The 10245-nt window shown below is 38.8% G+C and overlaps 1 long non-coding RNA gene across 1 annotated transcript; it reads left to right on the forward strand.

Annotated features, from left to right (window-relative positions):
- The first annotated feature begins 1323 nt into the window (after positions 1 to 1323).
- LOC121973327 lies at positions 1324 to 1635 on the forward strand. Its single transcript, XR_006109512.1, has 2 exons — positions 1324 to 1373; positions 1530 to 1635. It is a non-coding gene; the product is annotated as an uncharacterized LOC121973327 (long non-coding RNA).
- Positions 1636 to 10245: the final 8610 nt, after the last annotated feature.

Here is a 10245-nt window from a genome sequence, read left to right on the forward strand (position 1 = left end):
CTCCGTCGCGATGGGCTCTGCAATGGTCCTCGCATCACTCTGCTACTGCTCCCTCTCCCTCTCCTCCTCTTCCCACTCCATGAAGGTGGCCCTCTTCATCTCTTCCCGTCCGCCCTCTAGGGCTTCTCCCGCCGTATTTGTTTGTGTCTTAATTTATGTGCTCATACTAATTTTCATCTCATTCGATTGCTGTTTGATCGTGCATAACTCGTATAAAACATGTATGAAAAAGTCGTCTAGCTTCTTAACAAAGAAGTTCTGAAACCTGTCCATATTGAGTACTTTCGTTCTTCACACATATCTCAGATTGATGAGGAGCAGTTTAGCAAGATCTTGCGTTACATCAAATCGGGAATCAACAGTGGTGCTACGTTAGTAACAGGTGGAGATCGAATTGGAAACAAAGGTTATTACATTCAGCCGACCATCTTCTCTGATGTACAAGTATGGCTTAGACTTTAAATCTATAAAGGTTTGGTAAACTCTCAATCTGCATTTGTGATGACAGTTGTGATATTTGAAATTTATAGGATGAAATGAAAATAGCACAAGATGAGATCTTCGGTCCTGTTCAATCGATCCTTAAGTTCAGGCAAGTGCAACATCTTATGCCAGTCTTCTTGATGTGTACAATATCAAAATGAAATTTTAGATTGTATTAGTCTTTTTTTATTTAATTCCCATTAAGCTGATGTGGTTGTGTATATTGAACCCAATTGATCTTATCATGCTTTAAATTTTTGGATTTCATCATTAAGTTAACGGCTAATTTGATAATGCTATGAAGAAAGTTGATGAGGGAGAATATTTTCTAAATAACTAATGAATGATTTCAAGGTAATTTGTGTAAGTTCAAAAAATAATTTACTTGGTAAAATATATTGAAATTGAAGTTTCTATGAGGTCAATTGAACCCACAACCCTTCATATGCCTCCACCCTTGTATAAATGTATAACAAATGTCATGCTTGTACTTGTTGAAAAATATTTTGCAGATATGTTTTTAAGTTACTGATCAAATTCACTTGAAGCTGGAATGAGTTTATTTTTGTAATTAGTTAAATTATTTTGAACATGATTGTATTTTAAATTTATTTATTGCCTCTAATCTTCAATAACTTTGAGCAATTTATATTTTGAAATTTGGTTTTAAATGTTAGTTAGTGTTCCTACACTAGCATATTCGTCGCTTTTGTTAATGTCCTTACAGGTTGATCTGCGAATATTGAAGGCTGTCGCTTTTGAGCATCCTAATGATATTGATGCTGCAGCGGAATCTATTCTTGTAGAAATTCTACCCTCAATTGCCACTTCTCATGAATCATCATCCGCTCTACAAGATGCAAATGAAGTGGTTCGTGTCTCAACTTCAGGTAATGCTTCTTTTGTTCTCTGGTTGATGTCCAAAAATTTTGTGCTATAAGTTCTAATTCTTTTCTTGCTATACACCTGTTGCAGGAAAAAACACGGATTTCCAAATCATTTTATTGTTTTCATGTATTTATACTCTTTTTTTTTTAATTTTGCAGATGGAAAGGGTAAGCAGCCTATGTTTTATGAACATCAAGAAGAGGAACGAACATCAAATCATCTATCTGGGAATGAGCTTGTAGTTTGGGAAAATACAGTTTCTAGTCATGGTCCAACCTCTACCTCTGCCAATACAGGCTCATCTTATTCGAAACGATATCTATTAGTGTTAATCGAATGAGCTTGTATTTAAGCTTGTAGTTTGTGCAACTTAATCGATGTTCTACCTTGATGTGTACAATATCTATTAGCTTTTGATGTAAAAAGAATATTTGTGTATTTTATGGATACTGTTGTAAAAAGAATATTTATGTAATTTGTGAATATTTGTGTATTTTATGGATACTGTTGGAAGAAGAATATTTGTGTAATTTGTGAATATTTGTGTTTTCTTGGATACTATCGGTTTTTCACTGTTTCAGAAATCGAATTTGTGTCGTTAAACAATACTAATATTACATCGGTTTTCCACCGCTGTAAAACCGGTGTCATTAACTAATATTACATCGGTTGTATACCGCTGTCAAAACTGGTGTTATTAACATATAATATTATATCGGTTTTACACCCGATGTCGTTAAGTGATACTACACCGGTTTTAACCCGATGTCTAAAATGGTAGACCTTTTACATCGGCTTCATAGACATCGGTCGAAAATGTAATAGACACCGGTGGAAAACAGATGTCTATGAGGATTTTTGTTGTAGTGGAAGGAGAAGAAGCACATTAGATGCTTCACGTGTGGAGAACTTGGACACTACCACACAAGATGCTCAAGGAAGGGAGAGTTCAAGAAGTTCGAGCATCTAAAGAAGTGGGAGAAGAAGAAGAGGAGCTCAAGTCAAGGGGGAGCTTCAAGGGTAAAGGAGGTATACCCTAATTTGAAGTATAATTCAAATTCAAATTCTTATGTTCCCATGCATGTTAGGAAAAATAATGTTAATCATTATATGCCCATGCAAAATTTTGGTTTCAAATATCATGATAGGAGTAGGGTAATTGTAGATCAAAACCCTAGGAGACCCATTCATGAAAAATCTAGAAATGGTAGACCTAAGGAGACCCAAGGCATTAATCCCAAGAAGGGGAGACATATGCCTAGAAAGGGTAGGTCTAGTAATGTCCAATTTGGACAAATTAACTATAGGGTTAGGAACCTAGAGAAGGAGAATCAAGTCTTAAGGGGAAAGCTTGATAAGTTAGAACAATTCCTTAAGAGATTCAATGTTGGATCTAAGGAATTAAATATGGTGTTGGGTAGCCAAAGACCCAATCATGATAGATCGGGCTTGGGATACCGATCTAGTTCCTCCAAGGCTAATGAGAGATCATGTGCTAGGGTGGCAAATGATCATGGCAAGGGAGAGTCCTCCAAAGCTAAGGGAAAGTCTTATGCTAGGGTTGCATATGACTATAGCAAGGAGAAGCCAATAAATGGCAAGGGAAAGCCATTTAATGGTAAGGAGAAATTAACCAAGGACAAAGTGTCCAAGGTTAAGAAAGTTAGATTTGTAGGCTAAGTGTCACCGGAGGTGCACCGGAATGGCCTAGCCATTGTGGATGAGTCACCTAGGGAGGTGGCTAAGGCTAAGAGCTCTAGGGGGAGCTCAAAGAGTCAATTTGGGACCCATGGCAAATGGATCTCAAGTGGATTCTACTTGGGAGTCTAGATTGGGTCATGGAATGTGCCAAGTGGTTTGGAGACGGACTTGAGTCTCAAACATAGGGAATTGGCACACATGGGTTGTATTTCATGCTTGAAAATATGACATTGGGGTCACATAGCATGATAATTGATTTTGGATGTATAGATGTCATATAAACCAATGCTAAGGATGCATTGTGGGTTAGTATGGGCAAATACATCAAGAGGAAGCCAAAACTAGGACTTTAGGTCAAGGTTCAATTGAACTTTTTAGCTAGTTTTATGTTTTGTGTCAATCTTGGGATTGGTGATATATATATATATATATATATATATATATATATATATATATATATATATATATATTTCCCAAGTAGATATTGATATAATAGACAACTCCACAAAATTTGGGGATTTTTGGAGGTCTATCTAATTTCTGGCGTATTTTTGAAGTTGACCAGAAAAGGCTGATTTTTTCATGAATAGTGTACCAGTCGACTGGTAACACTGTTCACGAGCACAGAATATCTCTGTAAGCTCATTTTCATGGGGGCAGTCGACTGGTACTTCTTGCAGTTGACTTATACTAGTCTGAAAGTGTTTTCAGCACTGGATTTTGACCGGGTCAGCTCATATAGATGTATGGGATCCATGGGGGATACATACATGAGTTTAGGGTCATTTGGATGACAAGTTTTCAATAATTGGGATATTGTTAGAGAACTTTTTGGATGTTAGGTAAAGGGGGAGAAGTAAGGTTTAGTTAGGAAAACCTGAAAGTACCATTGTGTAGGGGGAGCCTTGGGATAAGTTCTTAAAAAGCCCGTTGTAAAAATCCTAGCTCATGGGAGCGTAGGTGTAGGGGGAGCCTTGGGATAGGTTCAAATGCATGATGCATTGATTCGGCATTGTAAGTCCAAGTGTGTAGCCTTGGCATCGTAAGTCCATTCGGCGTTGTAAGTCCAAGTGTGTAGCCTTGGCATCGTAAGTCCATTCGGCAGTGTAAGTCCAAGTGTGTAGCCTTGGAAACGTAAGTCCATTTGTTTTAGCATGTTTATTTGCTATATGTTTTCCCTAACTTAAACGTATTGCCAAACACCAAAAAGGGGGAGATTGTTAGAGCAATCCCGATAGTCCGCGGGACCATGTGTTTTGGTGTTTGGGCAAAGGGTTTAAGTTAGGTTCACCCTTGTATTTGATATGTGTATTTGAGTTGTGCAAGTTTGCAGGATACACATGTGACTCAGGTTGATGGCTTCGGGTCCGGTGAAGGATGGAGCATCCAAGGGACCGTGGACAAGGCAGCGAGGACAAGGGTCGAGGGAAGCGACTTTGAGGCATACGCGAAGGATGGCATTGGGGACTAGCCGCGGGCTTGAATGCATCCGAGGGACGAGAGCCAAAGGAAGTAGGCTTGAAGGCAAGAGGTCAAAGCTGCAAATAAAGCGTCAAATGAGTCATAAGGTTGAGGGTACGAGTGCATGAGAGATTGTACTCGGAGTAAAATCCTAGTTTTAGGGATTTACTGTAGCAGTACTGTAGCGCTACTGTAGCAGTACTATAGCAGTCGACTGCATGTTTTAGTAGTCGACTGATGCAGTCGACTGGCAGCGAATAGAATGTCTCTGTTCGCTCGGTTAGTGTGGAATCGAGCCGTTGGGATGTAACGGTCAAATTTCCATATAGGGCAGTCGACTGCATGTTTTAGCAATCGACTGGTTGGCGGGGTTTTCCAACCCGTGGCCTATATAACCAAGCCTTGGAAGCTCGGTTGAGGTTGACGAAATAAATGTGGTTAACCCCTATTAGTAGTCTACCAGTGCCCTATCTTCTCAAGAGTCCTTGGTAAGAGTTATGGTGAGGTTTCTCCACCCACAAGGAGCTACGTGAGCTAGCGGGAGGACTTCCGGGGAGTAATCCACCGATAGATAGGGATCGCCCACCTTACGAACAGCCGTGGAGTAGGAGCCTTATCTCCGAACCACGTAAATGATCGTGTAGCTTGGTTTGCATTCTTTCCTTTAGTATTTAGCTTTCTACTTGCTTTGTTTGCATTTCCGCTTGCGCACTAACGTTGTAGAAAGAAGCGAGTATTTGGGGGCGCCGTCTATCCAACCCCCCTTCAAGCCGATCGACCGATCCCCAACAGGCGGTAGCCTCCTCCCCTTGGCAGCGGCGTGGTTGTCGGCGGCGGGGACTTGAGAGAGAGAAGATGAGGGGGCAGAGACGATGAGGCTACTGGTGTGCATGCGATGAGAGGGGCCAATGGCTAACCGGCGGTGAGGGGCTCACGTGAGTAGGAGGGGCGTGTTGTGCTTGGCAGTGGAAAAAACATGAAGTGTAGGATCGTAAAGCGCTAAAGGGGGGAGATGAATAGCGCTCGTGGCTTTTACTTTCGTTTTGAGTAAACACGCAGCGAAATAATAAAAATCAAATTGCAAAAACCAAGGATTTACTTGGTTCGGAGCCTGTGGCGACTCCTACTCCAAGGCCCACACGTAAGAGTGCTTTCGATGGGAAATCATTATAAAATCATAGAATTACAAGTACAATGATTAAATGCAGTAATGGAAATTATACCGACAACTAAGAACAGAGAATTTAAAGCTTCCGGTCATTGGAGTCTAGTTACGTCTTTGTTGGATCGTCTTGTTAGCAGCACACGGAAGAAGATCGCAAGTTTTTGAGCTGTTTCTATGCATCTGCTCAAACCAGGCTTAAATATCCCATTGAGTGTGCCTCCAACCTCCATAGGAGGCGCCTCCAGCCTGAGAGTTATCCCCTTTTTCGCGGTGCCGATAAGCTTCGTTGCCTGCGCTGCTTATCCACCTGAATGCATCTCTAAGCTCCATGGAGGGCGCTTCCCATCCAGCACTGAAGGCCCCTTCAGTAGTCTTGGAGGGTGCCCTCTGCCCAGCGTTTATGGCTCCTACCATCTCCTTGGAAGGCGCCTTCGACCAAAGCACCCAAGGCGCCTCCAAGCTCCAAAGAGGGTGCCTTGGGTATTGTTCATCCTAGGCTTCTCTTGGGCAACTTCATTCCTGCAAAGTATATTAGTCCATAAACAAAGTATACACTGCAAAACCAAGTTAGCACAATAAAATACAAATAATATAAGTATTTGACAGTCATTAGACTGTCTGGTTCTGAATTCGAGTTTCTTGGGAACCCTAGGTCGAACCGACGCCTACTGTTCCCACTTCAAAGAACGCGTCCTCATCTACTCCACTCAGGAAAGTTTACCTATTGCCAGATTGATCCTCCAGACCAACTGGACTTTTGCTCAGCATCCGAAGCTTCCGATCTTCATGCTGGACGTTCGCTCCATGATTTGTCCAGACTTCCACCCAGTTCGCGACACCAGAATTTCCACATAGAGTCCCCGACTCTAGGATTTTGCCCGAAGCTCTCTACCCGCCAAAACTTTCCACCTAGGATTACCACATCCTAGGACCTAGAGTTACCACCCCCTAGGGTTTTCCACCTACCTAACCGCAGCTAGGATTTTTGCCTAAGTACACTTAGGACTTTCCTGCAATCTCATTCAAACTCGTTAGACCATTAATAACCTTAACTTTGAATGCTTTGTCATTATCGAAACTCAGGTTCGATCATCTGATGCTTCTCGCACCAACAATCTCCCCCTTTTTTTTATTACAATAACAAAATTTAAAGTTAAGTAAAACATAACACAATGATAAAGATAGAAATGTAATTTTAGGAAATGTAGAACATAAATATAATTTTAAGAAATGTAGCATAAGTACAAAAAATTACATTTAGAACAACAATCCTTGTCATAGCTCCCCCTTGTTTAAGAAATAGAAATTTATTTATTCTTAACTTTAGAATTTTCTAGCTTCTCTCCCCCTTTGATATATATCAAAAAATTTTGCTAGCTTTAAAAAAATACTTAGCATTTTCATATTTAGCTTTTTCAATAAACACTTAGTTAAAATTTAAGTTTTGAAAGGATTTTCATAAACACTTAGGTTTAGAATGATTTGATAAACACTTAGCTTTAAAAATAATTTTAATTAAACACTTAGTTTAAAAATAATTTTACTTAAACACTTAGCTTAAAAATAATTTTGTTTAAACAAAAAAAAAACTGTCCCCCCTTTTTTTTAAAAAAAAGAAAAATAAAATAAAAACTAAACTTTCTTTTTCAAAAATACTTTTAACTTTTAAAATTTTGAAAAAGAATATTTTAACTTTCAATGAAAAATTTAGCTTTGAAATTTTGAAATAGAATACTTTAACTTTCAAAGATATTTAACTTGGCTCCTTTCACTCCCCTTTGATTAATGCCAAAAACTTTTTTAAGTTTTAGAGTTCTAGAATCCAAGCATGAGTAATAACATCTTTTCAAACTTAAACATTTACTTTTAAATAAATGTCTAACATTTAGCTACTAGCTGTTTACCATAAGGTAGTAGCTTTCACTTGGTTAGTCAAATTAAGTCAGTATTCCAGTTAGTTTGACTAAGCATGAATAACTTAACTTGATTAATTTGATTTTGATATTTATTGCCCAGATTGATGCATAGACATAAACACTTTGAAGTCTAGGCAGTATCTTATGCATCTCACACCATTCTAAATATTTTTCATACACAAGCAAGGTAAACCTAGTGTACTTGTGAGATGCTCTGGCTGAGACCTAGGGGAACATGATTTCTAGGGGGTAAATACCTAGGCTAAGTTCAATCTTTTGAAAATCTAATAAAATTAGAATTTTGAAAATATTTTTTTCTAGAATTTTAAAATCAAGAAAAAATATAACTTTTGAAATAGTAATAGTAAAGAGGAATATTTTGAAAGTAAACTCGATTATACTAAACACATACCTATTTGTCTTCTAAGTGCACTGAACTCAAGTTCGGGTAAGGGTTTTATGAAAATGTCAGCCAAGTTTGACTTGGACTCAACATAATTAAGTACAATGTCACCCTTAGCTACTTGATCCCTTACAAAGTGATATTTTACTTCTATGTATTTAGTCCTTGTGCTGGATTGGGTTTTTGGTTAAGTTAATTGAACTTATATTATCAATTGAAATTTTTATATTTTTATATTCTAATTGATAGTCCTTTAAGGTATGCATCATCCATAATAGTTGAGATGCACATGTAGGACCGTTGGGCCGACTAGAAGGGGGGTTGTTGGATATCCTGCAAAATCTAAAACAAAGAACAACCCTTCCTCGAACTCTTTAAACTAACACTTGTATATATAAAGTAAGCCGATAAATTAAAAGTATAAATAAAAAGCGAGGCACAAGGATTTACTTGGTTACAACCGATGTGGTTGTTAATCCAAGGAAGATTAAGCTCACTAAAAACTCCTTTAGGCGGAGAAGCCTCGTACAGCGTTGAAGCGCAAAAAATAGAAGCTCAACTCTAGACTAAAGCTTACAAACGTTGGAATTATAATTCAGAGTTCGTTGAAAAGCTTCTGGACCAAGGTTTTATTTATAGCCTTGGTCGGGGCGCCCTGAAGGGTTCCAGGCGCCCTGGGGGGGATAAATTTTATCCCCCAACGATCAGATCGAGTCAAATCTCGATCCTGGTCAAAAGTCTGGTCCGGGCGCTCGGAAGGGTTTCGGGCGCCCCGGAGGGCTCCGGGCGCCTCGGACTGCTCCGGGCGCCCTGGAGCCCAAAGTCAACAGATGTTGACTTTTTCGTCCGAGACCTCTTCTCTGGTTTAGTCCCGCCTCGGTCCGGTTCTTCTCCTCCAGATCCGCTCGCTTGGGTGATCTCTGCCATCCGGAAAAGGGCTCACCCAAACCCAACTTCCGGTCTTCTCGAGCAGCCTTCCGCTCCGGCTTCTTGTCCCTCGGAATCGCTGCGTGTTTCCTTCTTGTCCACCAGCGTACTCATCCGCAGTCTTCATCCCTCGGTCGCACCCCGTGTCGACCTTCTCGCTAGCTTCGTCTCTTGCTCCCCGAGCAATCTTTCGCTCCGGCTTTCGTCCCTCAGAACCATCGCACGTTTCCTTCTCGTCCACCGGGATACTCTTCCGCAGTACCTCGTCCATCTGACGCACCGCGTGCCATCTTTCTCGCTAGCTGCGTCTTCCGCTCGAGTACCTGTGCTCCTAAGCTCCTGCATACTTAGACACAAGGTTAAAACAACATAGGACCTAACTTAACTTGTTGATCACACCAAAACAACATTGGGTTTCCAACAATCTCCCCCTTTTTGCTGTGATCAACCCAAGTTAAGCTAGGGACAAAATAGATATGAAAATTAAACATTTTAATATTGCAATCACGTGCAACAAGATAGAAAAAAATTAAATTAAAATTTTTAATTTCTACCTACCCCTAGACTTATACTTTTTCTTCTCCTCCTTTGATCACATAAAAAAATTGGGGTTGCAAGAAAAATCTAAGAGTTGACACTTAGAAACTTTATAAAGATCTATTTCACTGATTTTCTGGACAATATTTCTAAGTCAAGGAGATTTTCTAAAAATATTTCTAAGTCATTAAGAACTTTTAGAAAATTTTGAGAACTTTGAAAATTTTGTAATAATTTTCACAAAAGCAATCTCAAAATATCAGAGAAAATTTCTAAGTTAAAAATAACTTTTGAAAAATTTCTAAGTTTTCGTCATGAAAATTAAGAATTTTCTCAGTAGAAAACTTTTATGCAAAAAAATTTTTGGAACAAAATAAAGAAATTCTATGTATTTATTTTTAATTTTATTTCATCATTTTTTTATGCTTTTATTAGAAGGTTTTAAATTTCTATTTTAACTTATTATAGCTTCTTAAATCACACTTTTTCAGATTTAAAGCAACCATGATTAAACATGCAAAGATTTGTATCATGTTAATTTCTACAACAACAACAACAACAACCAAGCCTTTTCTCACTAGGTGGGGTCGGCTGTATCATGTTAATCTCTATTTCACAATAATATTTTGATAATCTAAATTCTAATTTGATAAAGTTTTTCGACAACATATCCAATTTGCAAAATTTGTTCGATAAAATATTTTGTAATTTGTAAAAATATTTTGACAACATAAATTGTGTAGGTGCAGCAGAGGTCGGCAAGA

The sequence above is a fragment of the Zingiber officinale genome, chromosome 4A (assembly GCF_018446385.1).
Source record: "Zingiber officinale cultivar Zhangliang chromosome 4A, Zo_v1.1, whole genome shotgun sequence".
Taxonomy (NCBI): Eukaryota; Viridiplantae; Streptophyta; class Magnoliopsida; order Zingiberales; family Zingiberaceae; genus Zingiber; species Zingiber officinale.